Below are 10,950 nucleotides of genomic sequence, written 5' to 3'. Positions count from 1 at the left end.
GGAGCGCGGGGTGAGGCGGCGGCCGCGGCGAGAGGCTCCGCCCCCGGGCCCGCCCCGCGTCCTTTCCCCCTTCCTGCCTCTCCCTGCGGAGCCGGCGGCGGGTCTCGGCCCGGGGAGGCGCGTCGGGTGTCGCCGCGACGCCCGCCCGCACCTGCTGGCGGCCGGGTCCACCCGAGGACCTGGCACGGCTGGCGCGTGGGCCGGCAGCCCCGAAAGTTCCTGCGGGGTTCTCACGCAGACGGCCGGGCCGCGGGCGAGCCGCCAGGCGCTTCCCGAAGGCCGGCGAAGGACCCAGGAGCCTTGGCGAGGGCGGCAGGGGAGCGCGTCCTCTGTCCGGGAAACAAAAGCAGAGCCCTTTGCAGAAACGGAATCTGTTCATAAACAGCAGTGGAACCCCAGATCGCCCTTCACTCTGGGACAGCATTTCCCAGAAGTCGACACGGAATTGGACTCTGGAAACTGCCTGCGTTCTAACCCCCATTCCTGCACTTCCTTGCTGAGGACCTTGGCCGACTGACTTAGCCTCTCTGTGCCTCGGTTTCCCCATCTGTTATATAGGGAAAGAGCCCGCCCCTACTTAATATGGTTATGTAAGATGGCCATGACACGCTTGTAAAACACTGAGAAAGGTGCCTGCCGCATCCTAAGCGCTCAGTAAATGTAAGCTATAATTATTTTATGAGGAACAGTCTTATCCAAGCAAGTGCATTTTCATTCATCCAGTGCTTATGGAACGCACACTGGCTAGGTAGCACCGTCACAAGGCGACCAAGGCGGAATAAGATAGTCTTGCTCTCCTGGAGCTGGCAGCCTATGGGGAGACAACAAAGCAAGTACGGGGAGAAAAGAACAGTGTTGAGGAAGCATATGCAAGGACCCACACCCTGTGTTGAGGGGTCGGGACATGAGAAGGATCGGGGTTTGGTCAGGTCAGGCCAGGTGCCAGAAAGACTTGTCAGAGAAAATGAAAATTATAATCCAAAGGAGCAGAAGGAGGCACCAAAGGAAGGAAGAGGAGGGAGGGGAGGGGCCACGAGCCATGGAATGTGTATCTTCAAAGGCCCAGAGAGGAGAGAGTGGCCCAGTTAGAGGACCAGAAATCACTATTAGGCCCAAACGAGGCTGTACGGAAGTGGCAAGAAATGGGCAGAGAAGAGATCTGGTGCCAGGCTGGCCCCGTGGCCGAGTGGTTAAGTTCACACGCTTCGCTGCAGGTGGCCCGGTGTTTCGTTGGTTCGGGTCCTGGGCGCGGACATGGCGCCGCTCATCGAGCCAGGCTGGGGCGGCGTCCCGCGTGCCACAGCTAGGGGGACCCACAGCGAAGAATGTGCAACTATGTACCCGGGGGCTTTGGGGAGAAAAAGGAAAAAAATAAAATCTTAAAAAAAAAAAGAGAGAAATCTGGTGCCAGAACCTGGAGGGCTTTGTGTGGTGTGAGGGGTTTGGGCTTGAGCCCAGCACCATAGCAAAGCCCCTGCGAGTTCAGTGTAAGGCAGTGCTGTTATCACATGTATATTTTAGAAAGACCATTTTGGCCTAGGTATGGGGAGGGATGAGAGGGGGGTTCTGCAGGAGGCTAGGGGATGTTGCTGGAAATCCAGACAAGAGATGATGGTGACCAGGACCACAGAAGTAACACAAGGAGGGAGAGGGATGAGCAGGTCCCCTTGATATGGGAGGTGGGCTCTGAGGAAGGCTGGGTTGAGGGTGAGGAATGGGGCAGAAAAACCAGCTGAGCTTCAACAACTGAGATCAGGATACATAGGATGAGGTTGGATGTATGGAGTTTGAGATGCCCCAAGAGGCGTGCAAGGGAAGAGGTCCAAAAAACAATTGAGGTGGAGGTGGAGTGGAGTTTAGAATTCGGAAAGGGGTTCTGGGTTTATAAGACGTTTTTCACCCTATTAGTATGACAGTGAAAGGATTTAGTGAAGGAATAGACTGATGCTTCACTTACACACACAAAAAAAATAATAATAATACCCCAATGTACAGGGCAATGAAGACCGTGCTATGGGGGATACAGAAATAAAGGATCTTATTTGCCTTCACCTCTCTCCCTTAGCTGTAAATTCCTTGCCAGCAGGATCTGCCCTTTGTCATTTATTCCAAACAACTCTTGGCATTGTGATCTGCATATAGTATAAATAAGTATACATAAATATATTTATAAATATGCTAGAAATACTTGAATTGGATTTAATTGAATATTTATCACATATGCCAAGTACTGTATTGAAAATCTCTTCTTGTGTGTTAAACATTACCTTTCCCCCAAGACGGGCCTGACTCTGGCATCTCTCACTTCTCTTTACCTACTAGATTCCTTCATTTATTTACTGAGCATCCACCATGTACCAAGAAAAGACTCTGCTCTCAGGGTGCTTATACTCTAGTGGGAAACACAGACAATGAGACAAATAAATATATAACACAACATGACATGTTCTGAGGAAAAGTGGGATGAGGGAATCCTGTGTGTATGTGTGAGCAGAGACCTGATTAGAGGGAGGGAGTGACCCTCTGAGATTTCTGGAGGAAGAGCATTCCAAGCTTAGGGAACAGCAAGTGCAAAGCCCCTTAACGTGCTCAGAAACTAAAGGTGCATTGATGTGCCTGAAAGGGCCTGAGAGAGAAGGAGAAGGAGGAGGGTTTTCAAAGAGTTTGCAGAAGCCAAATCCTGTGGGACCTTACAGGCCAGGGGAGAAGTCTGGATGGCTCACTCTGACTGCAGGGGAGGACAGAGCACCAGGAGGGAGGGATGGAGGAGGGACACTAAAAAGGAGGCTCTTGGAGTGGCACAGGTGAGAGATGACCACGCCTAGGACTAGCGTGGGAGACATACAAGTTATGAGAAATGAGTGGAGTCTGGAAGCATTTTGAAAGTGGAGTCAATGGAATTTTCTGGAGAATTGGATATGGAGGGGGAGGGACTTCCAGAAGATCCACCTCAGCCTACTTTGGAGCTCTCTGACCCAACCAAGAAGCCTAACCCTTCTCCAAGACCACACTTCCCAAGCATTCACTCCCCAGGCCTCTCCCCGGGGTCACTTCCTCCATCCTTGCACCTTGTACTCAATTATCACTTCGCAGTTCCTTCCTTCTCAGCCTACCCCACCTCCTACCACCTAGACCCCTTGCATCCTTCTGGGTGATCTGTCACTTGACTTCCATCACCACCCCAGATATGTTATGGCTGGTTCCCAGCATAGTGTCTTTCTAATTCCCACACTGATGGACCATCTAAGATATTCAAAGAATGGTGCTAACTGTAGGGCAGGGAAAGTCAAGTGCAATTGAAAATCTGCCTCTGCCCTGCAGTCAGAGAAACAACTGAGTGAAGTAAGTGTGGAGCAGTGGCAGGATGGTGGCCCTTCAAGGAGATCACCCGCAGGCAGAGAGAGTGAAGGAAGGAGAAGCATCAAGGGAGAGGAGGAGACGCAAGTCCCTAGACAGCAAATGCGCCTGGTCCCCGGGGAAAACATTAGTAGCATGCTTCAAACCATCTTACGCGGAATGTTGAAGCCTGTCCTGGGCTGGCCTGGAATCAGGTGGATATTTTGGACATTCTGGAGTGCTCCTTAATTCTCCCCAGGCAGTTAACCTCAGAAGCCTACAGAAGCCGGGCTGGAGCACAACTTCAGCAAAGTGTTACAGTTAGGAATGAAGGTCCAGTGTTAGCTGATTTCTCACTTTTCTTGAAAAGATTTTCATTGAATTCTTCCTAATTTTATTCATTGGAAGCTAGTGTTTAAAAATAAATTAAACACTGTTGGGGAATAACAACACAAAATTTGTTTGTGAATAAGACATGGCCAAGTGGTTCTATCAGTTTAAGTTCTCCTGACCTGTTGTAGCTGTAATCAAAAGGCTAATATAAAACCACAAGTGACATAAAGTTGTTTTTTTAAAAAGAAAAAAAAAGGAGGGGGCGTTAGACAAGTTCTCTTTTGTCAACTGGAAGAAAGTTGAGGGCAAGGCATTTTGCCTAAAGACAGCCTGCTGCTGTGCTCACAAGCAGCGATGTTAATTGCTCCTAATGCACTTTGAAATGCCAAGTGGAAAAAGCAAGCGCTCCCCGCCTCACAAAACAGCCAAGTCAGAGCTAGAAGCTCTGCTGAACAATCCTCCTGATAGCAAGCTTTCTTCTTGGTGATTACCCTCCTACACAGGCGAGGATCCCCAGAGCTGGAGACCAGGAATAGCTTACACAAGACACCATCTGTCTTAAAGAAAACAAAAAAACTAGAGTTGACTATTATATCTTGAGATCAGGGTGGCAAGGGCTAGTCCCCTAAGGCTTTCCCCACAGGTGGGTGCTCAGAACCTGAGGTGCGCCATCTAGCGTTAGAGGGGGGTCTGGATTTGCACCCGATGGAACTCCGAAGAGTTTATCCCACAGGGGGACATAAGATTCTATTCAGCTCACATTCTCCTTCCTCCACAAAACCCCAGAGCTGTGCTCGCTTATTCTCCAGCTGACAGAGAACAGTGGATCTGGAGAAGAATGCCTGGGTTTCTGCCCCAGGTCTGTGCTTATTGATGCTTAACTCTGGTCGCTTCCTTCTCTCTCTCACCCTGGGTTCCTCATTTGTAAAAGGGGATGACAATAGCACCTGCCCTCCCAGGAGGTTGTAAGGATTAAATGAGTGATATACAGAAAGAACTTAGCAAAAATACTTGGGACTTAGTTCTCAGTACTCGTTAGCTATTCTCCTCTCTAGTTATGAACCTCACACAGTCCAAAGAGCAGGGAACCAGGAACCAGAAATCCTAGCTTTGGTCCAGGCTCTGCTACTTAAGCTGTCTGTTGACCTCTCTGGATCCAAGTTTCTTCTTCTGTAAAATGAGGTTGGTTAGACTAGTCAGAAGGTCCCAAACTGGCTGTGCATGAATTACTCCAGAAGCATTCAAAATACAGATTCTCAGACCCCATCTGGAAGATTCAGTCTCCAAACATTGGCGTGAGACCATACTAAATGATTTTTAAGGGCTCTTCTAGATCAAAATTTTATGATGGATTTTCACAAATTCATGATCCCATCTCCTCTGTGCAAGTGAATTTCTGAGTTTGATTGATAAGCTCCTCAACTACATAGCTTGTCACCGATATCGAAGAATTAGAAGTGCTCGTCTTTTCCGCTAATATTCCACTCTAAACTTAGTCCTCGCCATGGTCAAGAGGCTCCCCACCCTTCCCAGCTCCAAACTTTGAGCATTTCATTGCTCTCCGTTCCTCTTTCCAAATCTCAGCAATTCAGATTTTTTAAAAAACTCCAAAACAGCCTTAGATCCACTTCTTACACCCAGCTCTGGCTCACTTCCCATGCTCTTGCCTCTCTGGGCTCCCTCCCTTTGCTAAAAAATGGAAATAACCCGGAGCCTGTGGGTAGGCAAAGATTTTGAGCTCAGGCTGAACGCCATGACACTTGTCACGGTGGAGTGACTTCTCTGAGTTCAATTGGCTGACCCCCAATCTCTCTCTCAATGTCCCAGAGCAGCTGGGCTGGCCGCCAGGGCTGGCTGCCATTTTCAACCATACTGTTGTCCAGGTGGAGGACTCTTAAGAATTTGGCTTGGCCTCTCTGATGAAAAAAAGTTAGTTTGCTCACCGAGTTTCTGTCCACACACAAGGGAAGGTGTGTCACCATAGATCTGAGATTCTAAGAACCCAAACAACCATGAGCTTATAACAGAACAGAGCCTTCTGGAAGTGAGGGCGCTCTTTCTGAGACATCTGTTACCCCGCTGATCACCAGGGCTGTCTGGCCCGATCCCGCTGGCATGTTGCCTCTTTCTATAAAAGAGTGCAAAGACGTTGGCAAATCTCGCCCAAATATATGTAAGCGTGGCTGACAGTTTCCAAAAGTTCACTTGGAAGTTAATTGTTTGGAACTCAGAACATATTTCCCCATAACAGTAATATAATAAATGGTGATTATATTTCCAGCCTGACACACAAGTCTGCTTAACTCTTAATGTGCTTAAAATACTACGTTTTTAAGAGGAAAAAAAGCAGTAAACCAACAATATAGTTGATATCCCAGTGATTAAATAATACTGAAAAATGACAGTGGAACAGAGGTTTTTTCCTTTTTAAATAAAACTTGACAAATATTCAGTTAACATAAAGCACTGTTCTACGCCCTGAGGTGCTGAAGAGAGCAGGCAAGCTTACTATTCTGATGGAGTTTTTACATTCTGTATTTATTTTTCTGTTTTTTGTCTGTCTTACCCCTGAGAATGTAAGCTCCCTGTGAGGCAGAATCCGGTCTGTCTTGTTCTCTGGTGTGTGCCCACTGCCTAGAATAATGCCCGGCACATAGGATGTGCTCAATAAATATTTGTTGAATGAATGAGTAAATAAATCCTAGTTGGGGAGACAGACAATAAACAAGTAAGCACATAAATGTGCAACCAAATGTCAGCTGGTGATAAGTGCTATGAAGAGAAATAAGGCAGAGAATGCAGGGTTGGAGGTGGCGATTTCAACAAGGTGGTCCTGAAAGGCTTCTTTGAGGAAACGACATTTGCACAGAGAGCTGAGTAAGGAGTTGAGTCATGGAAGAAATGGGGAAAAGGGACTGTCACTTTTGGTAATACCAGACCAGGGTATTTGGACCAATGTTCCCACTGTTCACTAAAATACCTGGACAAAATTTAAATAATGTTAAAAATAGAGTGATTAAAGTGGCAAGGAATTACCAGGCAAAAGCTAGGAGAAGGCAAGGACCATCACTCAGAGCCACTGTGGCCCTGAGGACATCTGTGAATGTGCAATCAACAGCTGCCAAACTGAGCTGAACTTTTGGTGACCTCATAAGGCAAGGGACAAACACCAGAGCCCAGGAAGTAGGTGAGGGCTCTGAACTTGAAGCTGGGGTCCACCAAGAGCTACATCTTCAGGGTGACTGTGAACGATCATCAGCTCTCACTCACACTTGCAACCTGGCTTCAAGTCATCTGGATGCTACAGGAGACCTTGAGCCTGGACCTTGGCTTAAAGTGTATCCAGACCGAGAGCAGCGCCAGGTACCTTCCAGAAGTAAATGAATATCCTTTTGGGAGAAAGATCTATCACCTTGGACCTCAAATTATTCCAAAATGAAGTTTCCAGCACCCAGTCAGACATAACCAGGAAATAAGACAATATGAGTGAGAACCAGCAGAAACAACAGAAAACTGAAACAGGCCCACAAAACCTTGAGATGCTGGAGTTATCCGACACAGCCAGTAGAGCAACTATGCTTACTATGTTCAAAGAAATAAAATTCAAACTTGAAAATTTTGTCGGAGAACTTTAAATTGGAGAAAGATCTGGGGGAAGAGCATTTCAGGCTGAGAGGAAAACGGGCAAAGGCTCTGAAGCAGGAACAAACTTGGCGTGTTTGAGAGAGAGAAGGTCAGTGTGAGCGGAGTGAGCAGGAAAGAGGAAATGAGTTCAGAGGGAAGGCAAAGGCAGATCCTGTGGGTCTTATGGGAATTTGGCTTTTATTCCATGTGTCAAGGGAAACTGTTGGATGGTTTACAGCATAAAGTGGCATGACCTAATCTACATTTTTAAACGGCCAATCTGGCTGTTGTATAGGATATAGATTACAGGGAAGCAGAAATAGAAACAAGGAGACCAATTAATAGCTTATTGCATGGTCCAGGAGAGAGATGATGGAGGCTGGGACTAGCACGGTGGTGGTGGAGGTGAGGAGAAGTGAATTCAGGATGTACTTTGAGGGGGGAGCTGACAGCTCTTCCTGATGGGTTGGACATCATGTGTGAGAAGAAGGTCAGAATAGCTCCCTACCACTTGTACCTGTTATGGCCCTGTTCTCCTCCAACCCCCACCTGGGCTCTCCTTCTCTCTCAGTGACAACTCCCTAATTGGCATTTTCAGCCCAATCTTTTTTCTGAGCTTTACACCTATAGAGCCAACTGCCTTCTGAAATGTTCTTCCTGGATGTCACCAAACCATAGACTGAACGTGCCCCAAACTTAGCTCATTATTTTTTGCTCTATTTTTTCCTCCTCAATGTCCTATCTCAGTTATTGACACATTTTTCGCTGAATCATATAAGCCAGAACCTTGGGGTTAATTACAGACTTCTCATTTTCCACGTCCGGTTGGTAACTGGGACTCCCAATGCTACCTCCTTAACATCTTTTGAAGCTGTCTGTTCCCTTCTGTTTTCATGGCCTCTGCCCTGGCTCAGGCTTCATCTTCTCTTTCTAGACTATCGTCATGGTTTCCCACCTAGTCTCCAGGTGAAGGTCTCACTCCCTACCCGTCCTTCCTTTGTGACCTTTCTGGGGCTGCCAATTGCTTACAGAAGATTCGAACTCCTTAGGATGGGTCACAAGTGCCCCTCGCCCCCTTGATCCTTCTCCAACTTTTCTATGCTCTTGACTCCCCACTCTGATCTGGTCTTACCCGGTTACCTATGGTGTCCTGGACATGCCTTTGTAGATGCTGTTATTCAGCTAGGGATGCCTTTTCTGCTTCCACTACCCATGAACTTGGCAAACTCCCAACCTTCTTGTAAGAATGACTGAAGCATCTGTTTCTCTATGAGGCACCCCTCCTCCCTGACCCCTGCTTCCTCCTCCCAGCGTTGAGTTAATCGTCCATGAAAGCTCTGTGCTTAGTAAAGACCACTCGGGTAGTGCTTTTTCACTAATTTAGGTTATTTGTTTACATGTATGTTTTACCTAGTGAGTTTCTGTCTGAGACTACCTGGTATAACTGTGCCTTCTGTTCCCCGCACTGTGCCTGATACCTAGCAGGTACTCAACTAAAGCTTCATTCCATAATGAATGAAAGAGTGGTTAAGTGAATACTTTGGATGATACCCTCAAGTCTACAGAGTGGACCCCTAGTCCCTGGGCTCCAGGAAGCTGCAGCAGCCAGGGGTTGAGGGCATTTTGAGTTTCCTCTGGGTGACTTAGACCTTAGTGTGGCAGACACTAAGCTGCTTTGAATAGACGATTCATATAAATAAGGAGGAGGTAAAATTTTTTGTTTCTATTGTGCCTACAAGTCTTTATATACAGATCACCCTTTCAGTTCCATCCACAAAGTCCTCTGGGAACAGACATCGGCCCTCTACCACTACCGCCCATCTCCCTGATCCCCAAGTCCCCCCCCTGCAGCCCAGACCTCCTGGCCCCAGGAACTTAATCAGGGACAGCATCTCCACTGAGGCTATAGATGAAGCTGACAGTGTTCAGCAGCCTGGGAGGGAGAGAGGAAGGAAGGAAGGAAGAAAGAAAGAACCTCAAATTAAGTAACTACATATGTGGCTGTGAAATGTATCTGCAGTGTCTCTACTTAAACAGCAGGGACCTCATGGCAGATATTAAACATTTAATTGACTAGAGAAACCAATCTTAGAACAAAGCCCCTTTTCTTCGTGAGCTATCATGCTAACCCAAGCACAGTAGTTGCTATTTTTCTTCAGACACTATCAGCCACAGCCGTCTGTCTTGGTCTTAGACTATTTTTTTTAAAAACTTAAAAAAAAATATGACTGTGTGCGTATCAGTCACAAGACCAAAGGAGCCTCTGTTGCACCCATGGCCGACCTGTGGAATTCCTCAGTGATTCTCCCAGCCTGCTCCTGACCGCCAGATGTCAGATGTCAGGCAGTCAGGGGCTCCCTTTCATCCTCACCCACCGCAGAGCCATTTGAGTCTGTGTCGTGGTAGGGGTTGACAACTTTTTCTGAGCCCCACCTCAGATCTGAGTGAGGCCTCATCTTGCCTGAGGCCAGCTGGCGGGTAGGAGACCGAGCAAAATGCCTGGGAGTGGAGACGGGGTGGGGTTAGATTTGTTCCAAAAGTTCAGCAAGTGCTGCTTATTCAAAGGCTTGTTTTCAGCCTGGGAATCCAGTTGTTACCAGGGAGGAAAATGAGGACAGATCTAACACCAGAGGTTGAAAGGAGCACCCTGAGCTGGGGGATGTGAATGGGACACACATGTGTCCTCCTCCTGTGGTGCTTTCTGGGTGGTCCTGCGTTCTACTGCAGACCCAGGAGGCAGCTGGATGTTCCCAGACCCCACCACTTCCACCACCTCCTCCATCTCCTTCTCTTCCAGTGCTTTCTTCTTCTCTTCCTCCTTTGCGTCCTTCTCCTTTTCTTTCATAACTGCACAACTGGATCAGCCATGGAGCTCCAGCAAGGCAGTCAGAAGTCATATCACACAAAGATGTTGACCAGAGGCCCCAGAGCTGCCAGCCCACCCCTGGGGCTTGAGAGAACTCAGCAAGACAGTTTAGCTTGCTAGTGAAGAGCTCGAATTCAGTCCTTCCTCTTTCACTGGCTATGTAATCTCCAATAATTTACTTAACCCACCAGCCTCAGGTTCCTCGCCTGCGAAATGGAGATAATAGGACCTGCGTTACACGAGGAGACACTGTAGCACTTCTCCATAGGGTTAGCATCGGGAGAACAGGAGTCATATACTGAGTGAAATACTTAGCATGTAGCAAGTGCTCTATGAATTTAGTCATTTAACAAATATGGTTAAACACCTACTGAATGCCAGGCTCCATTCCAGGGGCCACATAAACAAAACAGACAAGAAAGAAATCCTGCTCTTAGGGAGTTAATATTCTAGGAGGGGGAGACAGACCATAACAAGGAAAGAAGTAAAATATATCGTATGTCAGATGGTGAAAAGTGCTTTGAGAAAAATAAAACCAGGAGGGGATAAAGGAGTGCTGGAGGAGGAGACATGACAATTTTAAATACAGCAGTCGGAGACTCCCTGCGAAAGAGACATTTGAATACAGACCTGAAGGAGGTGAAGGAGCCCAGCACGCAGATGTTTGAGGGAAGAACCTTCTTGGCGAGGGAACTGCAAGTGCAAAGGCCCTGAGCCAGGAGCCAGTGCCCCAGGGAGGACTGAGAAACATCTAGGAGGCTGGTGGCTGAGCTGAGTGAGGGAGAGGGATA

This window comes from Equus przewalskii, unplaced genomic scaffold (genome assembly GCF_037783145.1).
Source record: "Equus przewalskii isolate Varuska unplaced genomic scaffold, EquPr2 ChrUn-13, whole genome shotgun sequence".
Lineage (NCBI taxonomy): Eukaryota > Metazoa > Chordata > Mammalia > Perissodactyla > Equidae > Equus > Equus przewalskii.
The sequence above is the reverse complement of the archived record's forward strand: the minus strand, read 5'-3'. Positions refer to the sequence as shown.